The sequence below is a fragment of the Anolis sagrei genome, chromosome 6 (genome assembly GCF_037176765.1).
Source record: "Anolis sagrei isolate rAnoSag1 chromosome 6, rAnoSag1.mat, whole genome shotgun sequence".
Lineage (NCBI taxonomy): Eukaryota > Metazoa > Chordata > Lepidosauria > Squamata > Dactyloidae > Anolis > Anolis sagrei.
Window position 1 is genome coordinate 41,606,256 of NC_090026.1, and position 10,982 is coordinate 41,617,237.

The 10,982-nt window shown below is 48.8% G+C and overlaps 2 long non-coding RNA genes across 2 annotated transcripts; both read left to right on the top strand.

Annotated features, from left to right (window-relative positions):
* LOC137097262 (uncharacterized) lies at positions 1 to 460 on the top strand. Its single transcript, XR_010910094.1, has 3 exons — positions 1 to 38; positions 131 to 236; positions 369 to 460. It is a non-coding gene; the product is annotated as an uncharacterized lncRNA (long non-coding RNA).
* A 1,397-nt stretch (positions 461 to 1,857) lies between these two features.
* LOC137097263 (uncharacterized) lies at positions 1,858 to 2,608 on the top strand. The gene is made up of 3 exons (XR_010910095.1): positions 1,858 to 1,988; positions 2,089 to 2,283; positions 2,381 to 2,608. It is a non-coding gene; the product is annotated as an uncharacterized lncRNA (long non-coding RNA).
* Positions 2,609 to 10,982: the final 8,374 nt, after the last annotated feature.

Here is a 10,982-nt window from a genome sequence, read left to right on the forward strand (position 1 = left end):
CTCAGCATCTGCCCTGAGGGAATGGCCCTCCAGTTGCGGTAAGGAGCCAAGGGCCGGAGGAGGTTCGGGGAGGATGCACAGCCTGGTCTCTCTGGCTGGCTTCCCTCACGGGGTCCCTTTTGTCTTCCAGGAGCTTCCTCAAGTCCTCCTCCTCCCTGCTCCAGCACCTGTGTTCCACTTGGGAAACAGAAGCGCCGCTGGAGCATTCGGCCGGAGTGGTGGCCTTCTATATCCAGGTGAGGAGGGTTGGTCAGAATGAGTTTTGGGCTGGAAGGGGGCCTTAGGATAGGGCGGGGGAGTTGAGAAGAGGAGAGGCAGTGCTTCCCTTCCTGGCTCCAGCTCTTCACACTTCTCCTCTTCTATTTCAGCTGCTGCACACTGGCCAGCGCCCACACTCCCCAGAGAAGACCTGGGCACTGCTGACGGCCTGGCTCCAACATCACAGCCTGGCCGTACAACATCAGAGCAGGCGGGGCCTTCTCCTTCTGTGCAAGACATACAGGGAGGTAAGTCAGGCACAGCCCCGGCTCCACACACCACACAGAAGGCCAGCTGAGTCTAGATCCAGCAGGCCTTGCTCTTGCAGTTGTTGGAAGAAGGTCCTAGGAGGTCCCTTCCCCATCCAGGGGGGAGGACTGTGTCTACGCGTTCTCTGCAGGGGACCTCTTAGGCATGGCCTTCCTTTCTCTCTCTTTGCAGACCATGAGGCTCCAGGAGCTCCTGGACGGGGTCCTTGGGGGGCTGCAATCCCCCCACATCAACGTCGTGCTGGAGTTCCTGGGCCTGGCTGGCCAGCTGGGGACCCTGCTGCACAAGGAAGACCAGGGCCCTGCGAAGGCTCACCTGGCTGCCGGATGCCGCCCTCTCTTCCACCACGTGAGTCTTGGCCCCTGGTCCATTTTGGGGGGGGGTGTAGACTTCCCCCTCTCCCCAAGCCCCGAGAAGGGGCTTCACACAAAGAAAGGGGGAGAAAGAAAGTCTCCTTTTCCTTTGTTTTTTCAGGAGGCGGCCAAGATCAGGAAGGCAGCCCTGGAATGCTTTCAGCAGCTTCTCTGGCGCCCGGAACATCAACATCAGGAGCGCAAGACCATCCACGACCTCCTTACGGTGCTGGTTCACGTGGAGGATGAGGATAAGGAGGTGGCCAAGGTGGGAGGGAGGCCCAGCGCTTGGGGCTCAGGACAGGGGTCAAGGGGGAGAGGAAGGGGTCACTTGCCCGCCAAGTGAGCCTGACTCCTTCCCTCTTCCTCCTCCTCCTCTTTGAAGACTGCGAGGGAGACCCTCAGGGAGACGGCGGAGGTCCTGCGATGGCACCTGAAGGACAGCGTTCTGGGGGGAGAGACCTTCAGCCTGCAGGAGCTGCTCCACAAAATCTCCAAGCGCCTGGTCAGTGCCCGTCCTGAAGCCGGGGATTCGGGGGGCCTTATGCCCAGCAGGCATAGGGAACCCCTCTTTTTGCCTCATCTCTCTATCTCATCCAGATCCAGCACTGCAGCTCCAGGAGTGAGTTGGAGGAGCAGGTGTATGGCTGCCTGCCTTTTTTCAAGAGCAAGCTTCCCTCGGCAAAGAAGGCAGCGGCCATGTTGCTCGGTAAGAGATCGGGGGGGTGGGTGATCAGTGCCTATTCCTGGCTTCCAGCTCACTTTCTGGGGCAGTAGGAGTGCCCTCTTCCCCAGAGGACCCCTCTCCTTCCACCCTGGGCCCTTCGAGCTCATTCTGGGAACCCAGAGCCTTATTGGGGGGAGAGCAAAGATCAGGGACCTCTTCCTCCCCTTCTCTCCCTTCCTTCTGCCTGCAAAGCCCCCTCCCTGTCCTCCTCTGGGGCACCCCCTCCCTTGGGTGTAGCATTGGGTTCAGGGAGCTCCAGAATGCTCTTTGCTCAGGGAGATGGTCCCTCTCTTCTCTGCCGCCTTCCTTCTCTCCAGGTCACGTGCTTCACAAGAACAGTAACATCTGCACTGAGAGGAACACCTGCACCTACGAGGCCTGTAAGTCAGCCCAAGAGGGACTGGGCCTTGGAAGAGAGGGTCCTGGGGAGTCCGTGTTCCGTCCCTCACCTGCTGACCTCCCTCCCTCCCTTCCTTCCAGGGCTGACCGATCTCCTCGCTGACCATGACCCTGAAGTCAGGAGAGTTGGCTGGCAGACCAAGGCCATCCTCGCCAGGGCCTCCGCCCTCCACTCCCGACACGGGCTGCGAGCTGCTTTTCGGCGCTTGGTGGCAGGCTGCGGGCGAGAAAGGTACCCCCCAGAGTACGCCAAGGGCCCACCCGCCTGATGGACAGGTAAGCAAGGAAGGAGAGAAGGAGAGAAGGAGGGAGGAATTGAGGAAGAAAGAAAGGAGTCTCCTTCAACCAGTCCTCCTTTCTCTGTCCTTTGCAGGAACATCACGATCTCCCGGCTTGTTACAGGAAGACCTCCGCTACGCTCCAGCTGTGCCGCAGCCCCAAAGGGAAGTAGCGTTAAGGAGGCGGGAGTCTGCCCTGCCCTGGCCCAGGGAATCCCCGCCCCTTTGCAGAAGGACCGCCCCCGCTCTGGGCCCCATTGCCACCAGAGGCCCTTGGAGCAGAGCAGAGAAGGAAGACTGCTTGGGCCCCTTCAGGCCCCTCTGTTGAGCTCTGTTCTGTTCTGTGGGGGATTGGGGGACCTGGAGGGAAGGGGCCACCACCTGCTCCCTGGGTCTTCATTCCAACCCTTGGGTTGGGCTCCGCCTCCTTTGACCTCCGGACTCCCCCACCCTGACCCCTCCCCCTCGGCCTGGGATGCCACTACCGCTTCCTCCCTCCCTCCAAGGTGGCATCCCCACAAGGGCACTTCCCTCCCCTTGCCCAACCCATGGGTGCCGCCCCTTCTCCCCCTTCCCTCCAGGCACAGCCAGGCCTCCCTCCTCCTGAGCCCCTCCCCCCAAACACCCCCAATGCCCCCTCTCCCCACCCAATCAGAAGGGTCAAGAGGGCAAAGGTCAAGTCATGGGTCACAGGGTCACAGCCCCCTCCTTTCCTGGGGAATATCTATAAGTTCAGACTGCATTATTTAGCAACACACATCCAGCCACAGGTAACATATGGGGTGACTGCATCAGATCTTCAGAGGCAACCTTGCCTCCAGACAGGCCCTTTATTGTAGAAACTTCTGTAAAAAAGGGGGAAGCTGTCCAGATGACATTCTGGTCAACCCTCAATTAATTTGCCACAAGCCAGGGAAACCTTGGTGTGTGGAAAATTAATTAGTTAGTGGATTTATTTTGTGCCTCTTGGAAGCTGTAGGATAAACCCACTACTGGTTTATGTAGGAGGCTAGGGTCTGCAGATGTTCTGCCGGGCCAGTCCCGGAAGAACACCTGGACACCCACCCCAGAAAGCATGCGCTTTCAGGGATGGGTGTAGACAGGCCCCCAGGAATATCCACATATTTTAATCGCAGATGCTCCTGGGATAAAGAGCTCTCTGGAAGCACTCTTGGGCTTTGACTCATATCATCCTAATCGCTAGCAAGCTGACTGGGATTTCAGCAAACTTCCAACACATGTTGGAACGTGTGTTGGACTGACTTCCAACACACGTTGAGAAGCACAATTTGAAGGGCTATCCAGATAGGACACAAAACGTGCGCCCTCCTGCGTTTTTCTGAGAGGCGTCCAGATGACGGCCCACGTAAACGCGAATGCATTCGTCACAAAGCAGGAGAACTCTGCTTTGTTCAAGGTAATTTAACTGCTGGAAAGACATGGGTCTTTCAAAAGACCTGTGTCTTTCCCGGTGAGGGAGCTGTGTAGATGGGACCGGAGATTGTGCCGCGCGACTTCCAGTTCCCCTCTATACAATCTACCTTGGATTTCTTGGGCTCCTGGAGCCCCAGAAATGTAAGACACCCCTTCCCCAAAGCTCTTAAAACTGCCTTTCTAAAAGGAAAACAATCTGCCCCCCATTTCTCTGGAGTTCTCCTAGGTCGTACCAATGATGCATGAAGGGAGGAGGAGGAAAATTGCTCCTGTCCTGCCCCCCCCCCCCCCCCCCCGGTGCACCATTGGCATGACCCAGGAGAACTCCAGAGAAGGGTAAATGGTGGCAGGGTGAGTTATTTTCCTTTTAAAGGGATATTTAAAGGTTTTTTTTTTCTTTGTCCTGGTTTCCTGTGGGAAATCCTGGCAGGGCATGTGGACCCTCCCCTCCAGGAAAGCACACACTTTTTGGGGGTGGTGGTGGTGGTGGACTAGAACAGGGGAACATTCGCGTTTTTAAAATGTCATTGTTACTGGGTTAAACTGCTGTGTGGAACCGCCCTGAGAAACACTGCTTTAGACTTTGAGTGACTACTTCGGGGTTGTCCTTGCTCACAGGTTTGTCCAGGCAAGTGACAGCCACTGATGGGCCAGCTTTCCCCAAGGGCTGCATTGGAATTGCATTTGTATTTTCCAGTGTAGCCCCTGAGGAAGGCTGGCCCATTACTGGCTGTGACTTTCCTGGACAAACCTGTCAAGCAGGAGGCCATCCCCCCTCTTCTGGAGCTGTGTCTCCCGATGGGCCTTGATGCCCCTTGGGTTCACCTTGGGCCCCCCACCCACCCCGCTTCACCTGGACTCACGTGGAAGGAGGCCTGGCTGGTGTTGGCCATGGAGGAGAAGCAGGAAGAGGAGGGGAAGCACTCCCCACTGACGCCGCTTGTGGTTCTTGCAGGGCCTTTCCAGACGGAGGACGCCAAGGAACAGTGACCCATCGAGGGACATGAACATCGAGGGACCCTGATCAGCGAGGGACTCTGACCATCGTGGGACGCTTGACATTGAGGGACCCTGATCAGCGAAGGACCCTGGCCATCGAGGGACCCTAACCATCGTGGGACGCTTTACTTTGAGGGACCCTGACTGGCGCCTGTAAGAACAAGAAGAGAGAAGACAGGACTCAGATAACTGTGTTTGGATATTTCGCTTTATTGTAAAAGTTTAAAGTGTATGTTTGTTGTTATTTACCATGTAATATGATTGTCTTTCTTGTATAGGAGAGGATCCCCCTGCCCTGTGGAAGCGCTGCTCTTCCCCTTTGGCTGCTCTGGCTGCCTCCTGTGGATCCGGGGCTTGCAGGGGAGGGAGGCCCAGGCCTCTCTGGCAGAGGAGGGTCTCCAAGGCCCCCCTCCCTCCTCTGCAAATCCCAGGACTCACAGCCTAGCCGCTGGAGGAGAAGAGACGCCCTTGGACAGCGCAGTGAGAGAGGCCCCCTAGTCTGCGTATTGTAGTTTTATCTTATGGATTTGTGTCGACTAATATTGTATCCTTAAATGTCTGGCTAGAATAAATGTACTCTTTTCTTTTTAATCTGGCACTTTCCTTAGATTCCTTTTGGGAGGGAGACCCAAACTGCCCAGGACCTGCAACTCAGGCCCATCCACACTGATCCTTCCATGCAGGTTGAACGGCATATGAGCTGGATCTAGATTTCCCTCTCTCCCAGGATCTGATCCCAGATTATCTGCTTTGAACTGGATTATATGAATCTGCACTGCCAGATAATCTTTGTTAAAAAATGATAATCTGGGATCACATCCTGCTACGTAGGGCAGGGTAGATCCAGCCTGAGTCTGCACTGACAATATTATACAGTTCTACCTGCATGAAATGACAGTGTAGATAAGGCTATAGGCCCCATCTACACTGCCACATCATCCATTTTCAGAATGCATGTTAACTATGATTCAACCTGGATTATATGACAGTGTAGACCCCCTTCTACACAGCTTTATAAAATCCAGGTTCTCTGCTTTCAACTGGATTATTTTGCAGTGTTGATTGATTCAGATAATCCATTTCAAAACAGATAATGTGGAATATCTTCCTTGATATTCTGGATTATAGGGAAGTATAGAAGGACCCTAGATGGGTCCTAAGAGGAGGAAATGAGAGGAGTTCCCATGTAGGGTGGATCTACACTGCCCTATATATCCCAAAATCTGATCCCAGATTATCTGCTTTAAACTGGATTATATGAGTCTACACTGCCAGATAACCTGGGAGAAGCAGACCAGAAACTGGGACCAGAAACTGGGATATGGGGCAGTGCAGATCCAGCCTGAGTTCATACTACATGAAATGATAATGTAGATAAGGTTCTAGGTCCCACTGACCCTGGCATAGAATCCAGTTTCTGAACACATATTACCTGCGGTTCAAACTGGATTATATGACAGTTTAGATGGAGCCATGGCATATAGTCTGTGTTGTATAGGCTTTGTAACTAGGGTTGTCATGTTGGGCAACCCTGACATCAATTGTGACTTAATATTATTCTATAGTCTGTTTTTTTTTACTTTCTGTAACCATTTCTATAATGTCTGCTCTATTGTGTTAAAAGATGTTTGCTTAGAATAAATGTATCCGTTTCTTTTGAATGTGGCACTTTCCTTGGATTCCTTTGGGGAGGGAGACCTCAACTGCCCAGGACTTACAACTCAGGCCCCATCCACACTGAACCTTTCATGCAGGTTGATCTGCATTGTAGGGCGAGTGTAGACTCATCCATATATGTCTGTACTGAACATATAATCCAGTTCAAAATGCATGCAATGTACAGTTTAGATGGAGCCAAAGGCCTCATTTGCACTGCCGTATAATCCAGTTTTAGAATTTGGATTAAATGCAGTTCATAATGGATTATATGGCAGTGTAGGTGGGGCCTAAGAGGAAGAAGTGAGAAAAGACAACAATGTAAAATGGATCCACACTGCCCTATTCCCCAGGATCTGATCCCAGATTATATGTTTTAAACAGGATTATATGAGCCTGCACTCCCAGATAATCTGGGATAAGCAGATTATTTGGTATAGGATCTTGGGACATAGGACAGTGTGGAAGGGATTGTAGTTGGTGCAAATGTGTGTGTGTGTTATTAAACTGTGTCACGTTGAGATCATGTTATGACCAGGATGACATGGCTGTGCCAATAAAGTTTGTTAAGTATCGTTAAGAAGAACTGTTTGTGCGTGTGTTTTATAATGTTTCGCTGGGGGGAATCTTCTCCTTGTGGAAATGCAAAAGTGTAGATAGTAGCGAACCCTGTTCTTAGTGGTCTACAAATGGAAAATGAGTCTAAGGTGTGAAGCTGCGGCGAAAAAGTCCAATGCGAGTCTAGGCTGCATCAGCAGGACTCTCGTGATGTGATGAAGGGGAGCCACAGTCCCGTTTCTGTTCTCACCTGAGATCATCCTGCGTCCCTTTCTGGAGACCACAATCCAAGAAAGAAAGGGACAGGTGGGAGGGTCCAGAGAAGGAGGGGCCACCCAAAGGGTCAAATATTGTTTACAGATTCTTCTTTTCAGAGCCAAACTAGACATCCCAGGGAAGAACACACAGGATGCAAGGAGCCGGCTAATCCTAGTCTCTTTGAGCAAATGCCCCAAAAGGACAGAGCAATGAATATGTGGCTTTTCTGGTCTTAAGGTGACTCCACAGTATAGAACAAATGCCCTTTGAGCCCATGTGAACGACTTTGGCTCAAGGCTATGGAATCCTGGGAGTTGTAGTTTCATTGAGAGAGTTGGTGAAGATGGAGCCTGAGTCTTAAAGTGCATCTGTGCTATAGAATTAACTCCCTATTGAAGTAAAAGACAGTCTTTTAACTTATGGAGATATATATGGAAGAGTCCGGGTGGCCTTTTATTGTATCGTACTGTCAAATAATGCAGAAGAAAGATGGCACGGGTCAAGCTCCAGCGCATGCTGCAGCTCAAGTGACTATGTTAACAAACATACATTACTTTCAATAGCTGTAATGTAAAAAAGTAACACTTAAATGCAACTATTTTATGAATTGTTTACTTCCAGGGAGTTGGTCTTGTGACTGTTACTAAAGACTCTTCCAAAGTAACTTCCTAGCAAAACATGCAAGCGGGATGACATTAGCCGGCACTGTCAATAATCATTCAAGGATTTGAAGAATGCATCTACACTGTAAAGTGAATGCAGTTTTTTTTTGACGGATAAAGCCGGGTAGAAATAATAATAATAATAATAATAATAATAATAATAATAAGTCTAAAAACTGTGGTGATATTTTAGAATACCTACAGTATCAAAATGTTCTTGTGCCACTTCACATTAGCAATCTCTGGATTCCATAGCATTGAACCGTGGCAATCAAAGTGGTGTCAAACTGCATTAATTCTACATTGTAGAAGATGAACCTTTAGTCCTTACAAACAAAATACATTCCTCTGTCTTAAGGGTGTATCTACTCTGCAAATGTCATGGCTCAATGCTATGGAATTCTGGGAGTTGCAGTTTTGCAAGGTCTGCAGCATTCTGTGTTAAAGAATGCTGAGAAAGTGAAATGCTTTGCAAACAAAAACTCCCAGGGATTCCATCACACTGGACCACAAATGTCGGCGTGTGGTCAAACTAATCCTGAGTCCAGAGCTTGAACCAATTCACCATGCTGCCTCTCTGTTTCTGGCACTTTTGGGCAAAGAAGGCAGAAGGCCTGTCAAACTACATCTCCCAGGGTTCCCTGGTGTTCAGGTGCCTTTCCCCAGGTGAGTGAGTCAGTTCCTCCTCTTGCCCTCCAGGGGGCCCTTGCCATGTGCTGCAGTGCCAGTGTTTATTCCAGGAAGGAAAGTGAAAGAAGCCAAAGCTGAACACATTGAACCCCAACTGCCTGCTTCTCCTGAAGATGTTTCTCTTTGTTATTGAAGACACCCAATCCTACCCCTTATTAAAAGAAAACATAGCTTGATTTGTGGGAATTGCAGTTTCCCAAGGATGGAAGTCCAGATGAATTGGAAATGGCCTCCGTCCCCATGACCTCCCTTGTGCATCCCAAGAACCAGCAGCAACCCACACTCCATAGCCCCTGAGTCCCTCCACATGAGCATACACCCCCAGCTCAGCCGTTTGACTCAAGCCCAAATGCTCCAGCAAATCTCCGCAGCTTCAATGGAGACCTCCCAGTTGATCCTCTCCCTTCCTCAAGTAATATTGAAAAACAAAAACAAAAAATCTCTGAGGGTGTTTGGGCTAATTAAGAAGAGGAAACAGCAGTGAGCCTCAAGACTCTGAATTTAGTTTCATTTTCAGCTTCAAATTCATCCTCTTTTCGGGAAAACAATTGGCTTCTTAGGCACACCATGACCAACTCAGGCTGTGTGTACATTGTCTCATTAATACAATTTGACAGCACTGTGTCTGTCTCAATAAAGGCAATCTCTAAGTTATGAACAAGACAGGTTCTATAGGTCTGTTCTTAAGTTTAATTTGTATACCTTTTTTAAGTGTATCTCCATCCATATATATCTTAAAGCCCAACTGCTCATTGGAGGGAAGGATAGGAGAGGCAAAGATGAAGTACTTTGGCCACATCATGAGAAGAAAGGAAAGCTTAGAGAAGACAATGGTGCTGGGGAAAATGGAAGGAAAAAGGAAGAGGGGCCGACCAAGGGCAAGATGGATGGATGGCATCCTTGAAGTGACTGGATTGACCTTGAAGGAGCTGGGGGTGGTGATGGCCAACAGGGAGCTCTGGCGTGGGCTGGTCTATGAAGTCACGAAGAGTTGGAAACTAATGAACGAATGAACAACAAACACACACACACACATTTTCTTCGTGGTCTCCGTGAATCACACAATTCACTGTTTGGAACTGTCTACAATCTAAAATGTTTTGGTGATAACCCTGCCCACCATCCTGAGGCTATATAAGGCCCGATTACCACCAAAACACCTCTGTTTTGATTCTAAAATAGCATTGATTGTAAGATGCACACCAATTTCAGTAACAGCAACAGAGAAAAAAGCTTTATTCATATATACAAACAAATTTATGTATATAAAGATGCACCCCGTTTGTAGAGATGTTTACAAGGAGGAATAGTGTGACTAGGCAGTTCCAAAAAAATGGCCCAATGTTACCTAAGTTCCTCACTTTGACATGGCCCTCTGCTCTACAATCCTGACATTTTAATGCCCATGAACATTATCCTCCCAGCCCTGTCTTTCTGAATTTTGCACTTTCCCTTAGCTCTATCTAGGAATTTGCACAAACCCAGAGCCCTCTGAACTCAGCACTTTTATCGTTCTGTATGGTACTGTTTTTATGTTACGCTTTATTGTCATATGTTTTGATTTGGTTTTATTTTGATGGCATCTTATTGTGTTATGTTTTTAACTTTGTGCTCTCTGGGCTCATCCCTTGTAAGCCGCCCCATTCCCTTAGGGGAGATGGAGGCGGGGTATAAAAATAAAATTATTATTGTTGTTGTTGTTATTATTATCTCAGAATAAAAGAAATAGGGTAATTTTAAAGTAGTCAGGATATTGAAAAAAGAAGTATGTCATACATGCAGGACTTGTATGGTGTTTTCATGTTTACAACATTTTTTTTTGTCGTGTCAGGAGCGACTTAAGAAACTGCAAGTCGTTTCTGGTGTGAGAAACTTGGTAAAACAAGCATATGACCATCTACAATCTAGCTATCTATCCATCCCATTTAATTGAGACTGGATGGTTCTACTTCAGAAGAAAATTAGCCATAATTTGCAGCAGCTATTTGAGATAGATGGTCATGATGGCTACCATCATCAGGAGATATAATTTCTATCAGAACAAGGAATATTGCAAATGGTAAGGGCTGAATGAGGCATGTAACCTAAGGTCTTTTGCAAAGAAAATAAATGATTTTATTACTACTAATTTTCATTCCAAGAGAGAAATGTGACTGAAAAGGAGGCTATATAGTGCAAAGAAGATCTGAGAGCAAGGCCGTATATACCTATCTGCACTACAATATAACCCTATACCGGTTTTGCTCAGAACTAAGCTGCACTGAGGAAAGTCTGGAAAAAGTTACTTTTCTGAACTGCAATTTACCCAACCCATGACTGTGGGAGTTGAACCCAATATATATATATTTCAAGCTTGGAAATAAATGAGATTTTCCCAGATAAATGTGTACAGCTTGGTCATGCAGATATCATGATGAATTCAGTCGTCTTCTTGCTTAGT